The following is a 10,658-nucleotide window of genomic DNA, read 5'->3' as shown; positions in this document are numbered from 1 at the left end:
TGGTTATGAAAAAAAAAGCAATGCTTTTTCCACACCAAACTTAAAATGTTTGCTCGTCCTTGAGCAAAAGAAGAAAGAAAGGATGAGAAGAAGAAGAAATGGATGTGAGTGGTGAAGAGGTGATGGGGAAGAGAGATTGAGGTGATTGGTGAAGGGTTTTTGGGAAAGGGTGATATAGGATTATGAGGAGGGAAGGTGAGTGGAGGTATGTGGGGATCCTGTGGGGTCCACAGATCCTGAGGTGTCAAGGATTTACATCCCTGCACCAATTAGGCGTGTAAAACGCCCTTGCTGTGCAATCTTGGCGTTTAACACCAGACTACAGCATGTTTCTGGCGTTAAATGCCACTTCCTTGCTTGTTTTAGGCGTTCAACACCAGTCTATAGCATGTTTCTGGCGTTGAACGCCAGTATGGTGCATGTTTCTGGTGTTAAACGCCAGTCTGATGCTTGTTTTTGGCGTTTAACGCCAGCTTTCCTCTGGGTGCAATCCTGGTGTTTAAAAGCTAGACTGCTGCTTGTTTCTGGCATTTAACGCCAGTTTCATGCTCTGTTCTGGCGTTAAACGCCAGCCAGATGCTCCTTACTAGCGTTTAAACGCCAGTAAGCCCTTCCTCCAGGGTGTGCTGTTTTCAATGCTGTTTATTCATTTTGTTTTCGATTTTTCAGTAGTTTTTGTGACTCCACATGATCATTAACCTAATAAAACATGAAATAACAATAAAAATAAATTAAAATTAGATAAATAAATAAAAATTGGGTTGCCTCCCAACAAGCGCTTCTTTAATGTCAATAGCTTGACAGTGGGCTCTCATGGAGCCTCACAGATGTTCAGAGCATTGTTGGGACTTCCCAACACCAAACTTAGAGTTTGGATATGGGAGTTTAACACCAATCTTAGAGTTTGGTTGTGGCCTCCCAACACCAAACTTAGAGTTTGACTGTGGGGGCTCTGGTTGACTCTGCAGTGGGAGAAGCTTACTGTGCCTCTTCTCCATGGTTACAGAAGGAGATCCTTGAGTTTTAAATACAAGGTAGTCCTCATTCAGTTGAAGGACCAACTCTCCTCTGTCCACATCAATCACAGCTCTTGCTGTGGCTAGGAAGGTCTTCCAAAGATGATGGATTCATCCTCATCCTTCCTAGTATCTAGGATTATGAAATCAGCAGGGATGTAAAGGCTTTCAACCTTTACTAACACGTCCTCTACTAGTCCATAAGCCTATTTTCTTGAGTTGTCTGCCATCTCTAATGAGATTCTAGCAGCTTGCACCTCAAAGATTCCCATTTTCTCCATTACAGAGAGGGGCATGAGGTTTATCCTTGACCCAAGGTCACATAGAGCCTTCTCAAAGGTCATGGTGCCTATGGTACAAGGTATTAAGAACTTTCCAGGATCTTATTTCTTCTGAGGCAATCTCAGTTGATCCAGATCACTCAATTCATTTGTGAGCAAGGGAGGTTCATCCTCCCAAGTCTCATTACCAAATAATTTGGTATTCAGCTTCATGATTGCACCAAGGTACTTGGCAACTTGCTCTTCAGTAACATCTTCATTCTCTTCAGAAGAAGAATATTCATTAGAGCTCATGAATGGCATAAGGAGGTTTAATAGAATCTCTATGGTCTCTAGATGAGCCTCAGATTCCTTTAGTTCCTCAGGGGAAATCTCCTTGTTGATCACTAGATGTCCCAGGAGGTATTCCTCACTGGGATTCACGTCCTCTCCCTCCCTTGCAGGTTCGGCCATGATGATTAAATCAATGGCCTTGCACTCTCCTTTTGGGTTTTCTTCTGTATTGTTTGGGAGAGTACTAAAAGGAGTTTCAGTGACCTTTTTACTCATCTGACCCACTTGTGCTTCCAAATTTCTAATGGAGGACCTTGTTTTATTCATGAAACTCAAAGTGGCCTTAGATAGATCAGAGACTATGTTTGCCAAGCTAGATGGGGTCTGCTCAGAACTCTCTGTCTTTTGCTGAGTGGATGATGGAAAAGGCTTGCTATTGCTAAACCTGTTTCTTCCACCATTATTAAAGCCTTGTTGAGGCTTTTGTTGATCCTTCCATGAGAGATTTGGGTGATTTCTCCATGAGGGATTATAGGTGTTTCCATAGGGTTCACCCATGTAATTCACTTCTGCTATTGCAGGGTTCTCAGGATCATAAGCTTCTTCTTCAGAAGATGCCTCTTGAGTACTGTTGGATGCAGCTTGCATTCCATTCAGACTCTGAGAAATCATATTGACTTGCTGAGTCAATATTTTGTTCTGAGCCAATATGGCATTCAGAGTATCAATTTCAAGAACTCCCTTCTTCTGAGGCGTCCCATTACTCACAGGATTCCTCTCAGAAGTGTACATGAACTGGTTATTAGCAACCATGTCAATGAGTTCTTGAGCTTCTGCAGGCATTTTCTTTAGGTGAATGGATCCACCTGTAGAAGTATCCAACGACATCTTAGCTAATTCAGACAGATCATCATAGAATATATCCAGGGTGGTCCATTCTGAAAGCATGTCAGAAGGACACTTTTTGGTCAGTTGCTTATATCTCTCCCAAGCTTCATAAAGGGATTCACCTTCTTTCTGTCTGAAGGTTTGAATATTCACTCTAAGCTTACTAAGCCTTTGAGGAGGAAAGAACTTGGCTAAGAAAGCCGTGACCAGCTTATCCCAAGAGTTCAGGCTATCTTTGGGTTGAGAGTCCAACCACACTTTAGCTCTGTCTCTTATAGCAAATGGGAAAAGCATAAGCCTGTAAACCTCAGGATCAACCCTATTGGTCTTAACAGTATCACAGATCTGCGAGAATTCAATTAGGAACTGAAAAGGATCTTCTGATGGAAGTCCATGAAACTTGCAGTTCTATTGCATCAGAGAAACTAATTGAGGTTTAAGCTCAAAATTATTTGCTCCAATGGCAGGGATTGAGATGCTTCTTCCATGTAAATTGGAATTAGGTGCAGTAAAGTCACCAAGCATCTTTCTTGCATTATTATTATTTTCAGCTATCATCTCCTCTTCCTTTTCGAAAATTTCTGTAAGGTTGTCTCTGGATTGTTGTATTTTAGCTTCTCTTAGTTTCCTCTTCAGAGTCCTTTCAGGTTCTGGATCAGCTTCAACAAGAATGTTCTTGTCCTTGCTCCTGGTCATATGAAAAAGAAGAGAACACAAAAAGAAAATATGAAATCCTCTATGTCACAGTATAGAGATTCCTTTATGTGAGTATAAGAAGAGAAGAATGTAAGAAGGAGAAGAGAAAAACTCGAACAAAGAGAGGAAGATGGTGTTCGAATTTTGAGATGAAGAGAAGTGTTAGTAAATAAATAAATAAATAAGTAATTAGAAGAAGATGAGAGAGAGGGAATTTCGAAAATTAATTAAATTAAATTAAATTAATTAATTAATAAAAAGAAAGAATTTTGAAAAAGAGGGAAGGGATTTTCGAAAATTAGAAGGAGAGAGTTAGTTAGGTAGTTTTGAAAAAGATATGATTGAACAAAAAGATAGGATTGGTTTGAAAAAGATTTGAAAATTAAATTTTGGAAAGATAGGAAGATAGAAAAGAAGTTAGAAAAGATTTTGAAATTGATTTTGAAAAAGATATGATTGAAACTTAATTTGAAAAAGATTTGAAAAAAGAAATTTAAAAAGATTTGATTTTGAAAATTAAAGTTGATTACTTGACTAACAAGAAACTAAAAAGATATGATTCTAGAGTTTAAAAATTGAACCTTTCTTAATAGGCAAGTAACAACTTTGAAAAATTTTGAATCAAAACATTAAATGCTAATAAAATTTTTGAAAATTAAGAAATAAAATAAGAAAAGGATTTTGAAAATAAATTTCAATATTTTCGAAGAAATGAAAAAGATTTTGAAAAATTTTAAAAAGGAATTCGAAAATATGAAAAGAAAATTGAAAAAGATTTGATTTTGAAAAGGATTTTGAAAAAGATAAGATTTTTAAATTGAAAATTTGATTTGACTCATAAAAACAACTAGATTTAAAAAATTTTTGAAAAAGTCAACTCAAATTTTCGAATTTGATGAGTGAAAAAGGGAAAGATATTTTTTTTTATTTTTGAATTTTTAATGAAGAAAGAGAAAAACATTAAAAAGACTCAATGCATGAAAATTTTAGATCAAAACACATGATGCATGCAAGAACACTATGAATGTCAAGACGAACACCAAGAACACTTTGAAGATCATGATAAACATCAAGAACTTATTTTTGAAAAATTTTTTAAGAAAAGAAAAAGATGAAAGACACCAAACTTATAAATTTTCAATAATTAGACACTAACAATTTAAAGTTGCATATGGAAAACAAGAAAAGATGCAAAACAAGAAAACATGAAGATCAAACAAGAGGATTCATCAAGAACAACTTGAAGATCATGAAGAATGTATGATGAATTTTCAAAAAATGCAAGAAAATTATAAAAACATGCAATTGACACCAAATTTAAAAATTGACACAAGACTTAAACAAGAAAAACATAAAATTATTTTTGATTTTATGATTTTAAAGATTTTTTTGGTATTTTTCAAAAATTATTTGAAAGAGGAAAATAAGGATTTCAAAATTTTTAATATGAATTCCAGGAATCTTGCACTCTTAGTCTAAAGCTTTAGTCTAGGAATTAGACATGGCTCACTAGCCAGCCAAGCTTTCAGTGAAAGCTCCGGTCCAAAACACTAGACATGGCCAATGGCCAGCCAAGCTTTAGCAAGTAAATTAGACATTTAACAGCTAAATCATCAAATTAACTTGCCTCTATGCTGATGGTTTGGAAGCCTCAGTCCAAAAGAATTTAGACATGGCTTTACAGCCAGCCAGGCTTCAACATGCTTCATGAAACTTTAGAATTCTTTCTTAAAAATTCTGAAGAACATAAATTAAATTTTTTTTTTAAATTTTTCGAAAATTAAAAGAATAAAAACAAAAACTTAAAATTAAAATAAAGTTACCTAATTTGAGCAACAAGATGAACCATCAGTTGTCCAAACTCGAACAATCCCCAGCAATGGCGTCAAAAACGTGGTGTGCGAAATCGTGATCATTCCTTCCTTGGTAACGGCACTAAAAACTCAATACGCACGTTCATGTTCTTAATTCTGTTTCACAACTTCGTACAACTAACCAGCAAGTGCACTGGGTCGTCCAAGTAATAAACCTTACGTGAGTAAGGGTCGATCCCACGGAGATTGTTGGTATGAAGCAAGCTATGGTCATCTTGTAAATCTCAGTCAGGCGGATATTAAATGGTTATGGAGTTTTCGAATAATAATAATAATTAAACAAAATATAAAGATAGAGATACTTATGTAATTCATTGGTGAGAATTTTAGATAAGCGTATAGAGATGCTTTCGTTCCTCTAAACCTCTGCTTTCCTGCTGTCTTCATCCAATCCTTCCTACTCCTTTCCATGGCAAGCTGTATGTAGGGCATCACCGTTGTCAATGGCTACATCCCATCCTCTCAGTGAAAAAGGTCCAAATGCTCTGTCACGGCATGGCTAATCATCTGTCGGTTCTCGAACATACTGGAATAGGATCCATTGATCATTTTGCGTCTGTCACTACGCCCAGCACTCGCAAGTTTTAAGCTCTGATAAACCACTATTTTATGGTTTATATTGTGTTTAATTGTGTGGTTTTGTTATGATCCTTGCCCACTTATTCATCAATTTAGCATGCATTTAGATTTCCTTCCTAAATTCAGTACATGTTTGAAAATTGCTTCCTAGAGACTTTAATTATTTACTTTTAATTCTCCTTTATTACATTCGATGCTGTGATCTGTGTGTCAAGTGTTTCAGGCCCCATAGGGCATGAATGAGATGGAGGTTGGAGAGGAAGCTAGCAAAAATGGAAGGAACACAAGAAATTGAGGAGATAACCAGCGAGAAGTGACGCGGTCGCATGGATCACGCGACCGCGCGAAGGAGCGCAAATCGCAGCGACGCGGCCGCGCGGATTGGAAAGCACAGGCGACGCGGTAGCGTGGACGATGCGAATGCGTGGAGAGAAAAAAGCGCAAGCGACGCGTCCGCATGGACGACGCGATCGCGTGACATGTGCGATCTGCATAATCTGTAGAATTTGATGGGGGCGATTTTGGGCCTTATTCCGGCCCAGTTTTCGGCCCGGAACAGCAGACTAGAGTCAGAGAATATGCAGAAACAACACAGAAATTCATTCAGTAGTTTTTAGATCTAGTTTTTCACTCTCTTAGGTTTTCTCTCTAGTTTTTAGGATTTTAATTTTCAATTGATCTTAGCATTGGAACATTGAGAAGAGTTATTTCCTCATCAAGACATCATCATTCTAGTTTGTTCTCTTAACTTGGTTCTAATCTTCCATGTTCTTTGTTATGTTCAATTTTGTCATTCAGATACTTTTATGATTATTTAATGCAAGGATTATTTCTTTTTAATTCAATTTCAATATCAATAATCATGTCTTCTTTTAATTTCCTTTCATATGCCATGGATTCTTTATTTATAATGCGTGAGTAGTTCCCTTACTTGATGGGGAGTTGATTAAAAGGAACTCTTGAGTTGGAAGGATTGAAAGAAAATTTGTAATTAGATTAAATGTTAGATTGCTATCTTGTCACCGACGCCAATCCCTTTGAACTAAGTGGGTTGCAACTTGTGAACAGATCTGGCACTTCCACTTGTTTGACTTTCCTTTACCTAGTAAAGGATAACCAAACAGAACAACCATTAATTATAAATTAATCTTACAATCACACCATCAATGATAGAGATTTCAACCAATCAATTCCCAGTCAAGGCTTTTATTTATATTATCTAAAATTCCTCAATTTAATTCCCAATTTAGCTAGCTCAACTTCTTGGAACATCTGATTAATAAAACAGCACACTTTTCTGCAACTCGTTGGGAGACAACCTGGGACTTAAAACTCCCAGTAATTTTAATTTAAACTCTCTGTGACATATTTCTAAATTGATAGGCAGATTTTCGGTGAGTTAAGAACTATACTCACAACGTAACCATTTTAATATTGCTGGAAAGCCCTGGATGTCTACTTTCCAACGCGATTGAGAGCGCGCCATTTGGAGTTATGTAGCTCCAGAAAATCCACTTTGAGTGTAGGGAGGTCAGAATCCAACAGCATCTGCAGTCCTTCTTCAACCTCTGAATCTGATTTTTGCTCAAGTCCCTCAATTTCAGTCAGAAAATACCTGAAATCACAGAAAAATACACAAACTCATAGTAAAGTCCAGAAATGTAAATTTTAATTAAAAAATAATAAAAACATACTAAAAACTAATTAAATTATGCTGAAAACTATGTAAAAACAATGCCAAAAAGCGTATAAATTATCCGCTCATCAGGCGACACCGAGAATTAGAAGATAAACTTCTAAAACTCGAAACCGATCTCAAAGCCAAAGCTACTCGGTCCACCCCTGAGGATAACTCTCGCAAGGATCAAGATCCATTCACTAGGGAAATCATGAAGACCCAAATCCCTAAGAACTTCAAACTTCCGGATATGACTTTGTACGATGGCACTACAGATCCCAACCATCACCTCAGCAATTTCAGAAGTAGAATGTACCTCACCGACGCCTCAGATGCAGTTCGCTGCAAAGCTTTTCCAACGACTCTCTCAAAGACAGCAATCAGATGGTTCGACAACCTACCTCCAAAGTCCATCTCAAGCTTTGACTTAGCCAAAAAATTCCTGGCTAGATTCTCCATCCAAAAAGATAAGGCTAAGCACGCCCCCAGCCTATTAGGAATCAAGCAAGGAGATCGGGAAAGCCTTCGTAACTACATGGAAAGATTCAATAAAACATGCCTAGACATACAAAGCCTACCAACAGAGGCGGCCATCATGGGCCTCATCAATGGCCTAAGAGAGGGACCTTTTAGCCAATCTATATCAAAGAAGTACCCCACATCTCTGGACGAAGTGCAGAAACGAGCGGAGAAATACATCAACATGGAAGAAAATTTTCGATTAGGAGAAACCTCAAAATTCGGATCCACCTACTGAGACAAAGACAAAGAGTCCAAAAAGAAGGAAGATCGATAAGAGGAAAAAATTAAAAAATATCATAATTACACCCCTCTTAGGGTGTCCCTGGTGGATGTTTACAAAGAAGTCTGCCACACAGAAAAAATACCCCCAGCTCGACCATTCAAAGGCAAAAGAGGAGGAGGAAACCGGAATGAATATTGTGAATACCATCGAGTCCGTGGGCACTCCACCAACGAATGCTTTGACTTAAAAAATGTCATAGAAAAATTAGTGAGAGAAGGAAAACTAGATCGGTATCTGGCCACCCGGGATGATGAGCAAAGGAAAAGGAGAAGAGACGAGGAGGTTGGGCGAACCGAGCGATCACCTCGTACACCAGAAAGACATGTCCATATGATACATGGAGGATTCGCAGGAGGAGGAATCTCCAAATCATCTCGCAAAAGATATCTCAAAGAAGTATATCATGTCGGAGGAAAGGAGGAAGCACCCGACATCCCCGCAATTACGTTTACCAAGGAGGATGCATCCGGCATCATCTCAGGACACGACGATCCCATGGTCATCGCCATTATACTGGCAAATGCAAATCTCCATCGCACACTGATAGACCAAGGGAGCTTCGCCGACATCTTATTCAAAACTGCCTTCGACAAGCTCGGCCTGGAAGATAAAGAACTCAAAGCATATCCAAACAGCCTGTTCGGACTGGGAGACACTCCAATGTAATCACTGGGATACGTCCCGCTATACACAACCTTCGGAAAAGGAAACCAATCCAGAATACTCAAAATAGCCTACATCGTGGTCGATGTGAGTTCATCCTACAATGCCCTAATAGGTCGGACAACATTAAATCAACTCGGTGCAATAGTCTCAACTCCACATCTATGCATGAAATTCCCAACTGCAGAAGGGATAGCTACGAGAAAAGCAGATCAGAAGATGGCACGCCGCTGTTATAACGAAAGTCTAAACCTCAGAGGCAAAGGAGAAGAATTCCACACAATCGAACTTGGTGGAGTTCAGAGGCGAGAAGAACTCCGTCCGCAACCTGAAGGTGAAGTAGAGAAAGTCCAAATCGGAGACATCCCGAACAAAACAACTAATATTGGCACGATTCTAAAAGGAGACATAAAAGAATCACTCGTACAGTTCTTATGAGACAACGTCGAGCTCTTTGCGTGGAAGGCTGCAGACATGCCAGGCATAGACCCCGAGTTAATGTGTCATAAGCTTACAGTCTACCCTGGATCTCGGCCGGTACAACAGAGGCATAGAAAGCTCGGACCCAAAAGATCCCAAGCTGTGGAAAAATAGGTACAAGCTCTACTAGAGGTAGGATTCATAAGAGAAGTCAAGTACCCACTATGGTTAGCAAATGTCGTCTTGGTGAAAAAATCAAACAGAAAGTGGCGAATGTGCACCGACTATACATATCTCAACAAAGCCTGCCCAAAAGACCCTTATCCACTCCCAACTATCGACGCTCTGGTAGATGCCTCCTCCGGATATAAATACCTCTCGTTTATGGATGCATATTCCGGATACAATCAAATCCCCATGTATCCACCCGATCAAGAAAAAACCTCGTTTTTAACACCAAAAGCAAATTACTGCTACATTGTGATGCCTTTTGGTCTCAAGAATGCAAGAGCTACTTATCAAAGGCTAATGAATAAAGTCTTTTCAGATCATATCGGAAAAGTCATGGAAGTCTATGTGGACGACATGTTGATAAAGACACAAAGTGAGGAGACATTATTGTCCGACCTAGTCCAAGTGTTCGACACTATAAGGAAGCATGGCATGCGACTCAATCCTGCAAAATGCACCTTTGCAGTAGAAGCTGGCAAGTTCTTAGGTTTTATGCTCACACAAAGAGGAATTGAGGCAAATCTGGATAAATGTCAGGCCATACTCAACATGAAGAGTCCAACTTGTGTCAAAGAGGTACAACAACTCAATGGAAGATTGGCAGCCTTGTCCAGATTCCTAGCGGGATCAGCAATAAGATTTCTTCCCTTCTATGCTACTCTAAGGAAAGGAAAAAAGTTCGAATGGACAACGGAGTGCGAATAGGCCTTCCAAGATTTCAAAAGATTTCTAGGACGGCCACCTATCCTATCTCGGTCACGAGAAGGAGAACCACTCATATTATACCTCGTAGTAGGGAGTCGGGTAGTAGCCTCAGCACTAGTTCGAGAAGACGACAGTGGGCAACAACCCGTATACTTCATCAGTAAAGCGTTGCAAGGATCCGAGCTGAACTACCAAAAAATAGAAAAGTTTGCCTATGCTCTCATACTAACATCTCGACGACTTCGCCCATACTTCCAAGCTCACACCATTAAGGTTCGGACCAACCAGCCCATAAAAGGGATATTGCAAAAGACAGACCTAGCAGGCAGAATTTTACAATGGGTAGTCGAGTTATCCGAGTTCGACCTTCAGTATGAAGCTCGGGCAGCCATCAAATCACAATACTTAGCCGACTTCATTGCAGAATTTACAGACACCCCAAAAACCCCCCACAGAATGGAATCTCTATGTGGACGGATCCTCGAATAAAACTGGAAGCGGCGCAGGTGTGATAATTGAAAGTAATCAAGGAACCCAAATCGAACTCTC

At 39.1% G+C, this 10,658-nt stretch overlaps 1 non-coding gene across 1 annotated transcript; it reads left to right on the top strand.

The window, feature by feature from the left end:
- The first annotated feature begins 2,512 nt into the window (after positions 1 to 2,512).
- LOC112780517 (small nucleolar RNA R71) lies at positions 2,513 to 2,620 on the top strand. The gene has a single exon (XR_003191348.1). It is a non-coding gene; the product is annotated as a small nucleolar RNA R71 (small nucleolar RNA).
- Positions 2,621 to 10,658: the final 8,038 nt, after the last annotated feature.

The sequence above is a fragment of the Arachis hypogaea genome, chromosome 19 (assembly GCF_003086295.3).
Source record: "Arachis hypogaea cultivar Tifrunner chromosome 19, arahy.Tifrunner.gnm2.J5K5, whole genome shotgun sequence".
NCBI classification, from domain to species: domain Eukaryota; kingdom Viridiplantae; phylum Streptophyta; class Magnoliopsida; order Fabales; family Fabaceae; genus Arachis; species Arachis hypogaea.
Note: the sequence above shows the minus strand (reverse complement) of the source record. Positions and strands in the feature narration are given on the sequence as shown.